We start from the raw sequence: 2,285 nt of genomic DNA on the forward strand, positions 1-2,285 counted from the left end.
TGTAATACTCTTTGTAATATTTTAAGCAATAAAACAAAATTTAAAAAAAGAAATATGAATTTAGAAGGCAATTGGGGGCCAGGTGGAAACCTCTCTCTTGGAGAGGTACACTGACTTCTGGCTGGTCTGCTTTTTATTAACTTTTAGATACACATGATATACATTTTGCCCTCAGTAAAGAATGGAAAACAGGTAGCAGACAGACAGTTTCAAAGGTCAGTAATGATCAGTAAAGATTCAGTAAACATTCACTTTGAGGCTATCAGGTAAGGAAATTGCTTCAAGCCACCACTATCTCAAAATAGCCCTGCTAAGTCCAAGGTCCATCGGCCTTCTGCAATCCTTGGTGCACTCTTATGACCGTATTGGGAAAGCAGTGGCTTCCTGTAATCTTCCCTACCTCTTTAACTCTTTTCTGATCCTTTCACCTCTCCAGAATGTCTGGGCTCTTTTGTCTCCTTGTCAAGGAGAAATGGCCAAGAGAATACTGCTTGAACCCATCCATTTTATTATGTTTTTTAAAACTTGATCAAATAGGTAAAAAAAAATGTGTGTAATCTGAGACTAAATTATAAATTTAAGTGTTCTCTGTTCCTTTAATTTTCTCAATTTTATGTTACTAAAATAACAAATAATTAATTGTGGTGCTATTAAAACTATTTGGTCCTTCCATCCTGCCTGCTGTCCTCAAATTGTCTATTTGCAGCAAAAAAAAAAAAAAAAAAAAAAAAAAAACAGAATTATGTGCCACTACAATTTGGCCTTACCCTATTTTTTCTATTATTTTGTTTATATTGTTTCCCCATAGAGCCTTTCTTTTAGTCATACCCTGGCCTTGAACCTACACTGTTTTTCTCATAACCTCCTTTATTTCTTTTCCTCTTGAATGTTCCACTCAGACATTACCTGTGATTTAATGACTCACATACTCCCTTTCTCTGACTTTCTATAGCTTTCAAGCAATATAGTTCAACTGGCTGTGTTATATTTTCCTCTGATCATCTAGTAAGTTTCAACTGAATCTGTGCCTAAGAACAGAGTTCATGTCTTACGCTTCTTTCCAATCCAGTATACTTTGTTATCTGCAACATTTATTGCTAATATATTAGAACTGTAAATCTGTCTTCTGTTTTCTAAAAGGAATATTCTCAGTGCTATTATATTGGTTCTCTCTAGTAAAATAACATCAATTGTGAAAACGTTTCAAGTTTATACATCTCTAAATCTCTGTTATACATCACTTTTGCATTAGAAGGATTAGTTATACCTCTGACCAAATTAATATAATCTCTCTCTAATAAAACCAATACAACATTCTTGAGTCAGGCCCTTTGTCAATTTCTATTTTATTTGCTTCATTATTTACTTTTTATTAATTTAGTTACTTTTCAACACTTAATAAACAACTATGGTGAAGGCACTTTCTAAACTCATTTCTTTCTTTTTTTACCCTGGAGAATCTCAATAAACTAAAAACAGTATGTTTGATATATGTAGAGTTGCATAAATACATAGGTGCAAACTACATTGGAGTAACAGCAAATGATGACACCAGGTCTGTGGTTCGAGGAAGCATCTTGCCACTTCAAACTTCACACGTTCTGAGTTTATCACTGCATTAATTGAGTCCCAACTGCTATCTACAGCAGAGGGTCTCACAACAGCATATTTAAAAAATATGTTCAATTAGGTTAGCTAATTAAGCTTTTTCCCCACTCTTGTCTGTCTTTTCATATCTAGAAAAGTGCCATTTGTTAACCAAGATACTCCATTTGAAAGAAATGCCCTCTTACTTGGAGCTTTGAGTGGTCAGAATTGCCTTCTCTCCTTTAACTCCATTTAAGTCAGGTCTTATCTTGAATGTCAAGGCTACACACTTCAGGAGGATTGACAGGAGAAGCAAACGTAGGACAGAACCCTATTTGTTCTTAAATGCTACTTGAAGGCGCTGGGTCCATCAGTATGTTTGTTTTCCATTTTTATTTTCTCTCTTCTCTCTCTCTCTCTCTCTCTCTCTCTCTCTCTCTTATCAATAAGCTCATGAACTATTTGAGGGTAGAGTTGTAATACATATATTACAACTAGTAATATATTACTAGTTGCCAGGTGCAAGAAATTCGTGCACTGGGGTGAGGGGGAAGGGGCCCCTCAGTCTGGCCTTCAGGGAATGTCCAACTACCTGTTTGTGCCCACACTTTTAACAGATAACAGCTCCATTGTTGTTTCTTTCTTATGCTTAAAACTATTGGAATTAGTAGGTATTCAAAGTGTGTATACATTTTGGG

The sequence above is a fragment of the Myotis brandtii genome, unplaced genomic scaffold, assembly GCF_000412655.1.
Source record: "Myotis brandtii unplaced genomic scaffold, ASM41265v1 scaffold1291, whole genome shotgun sequence".
NCBI lineage: Eukaryota > Metazoa > Chordata > Mammalia > Chiroptera > Vespertilionidae > Myotis > Myotis brandtii.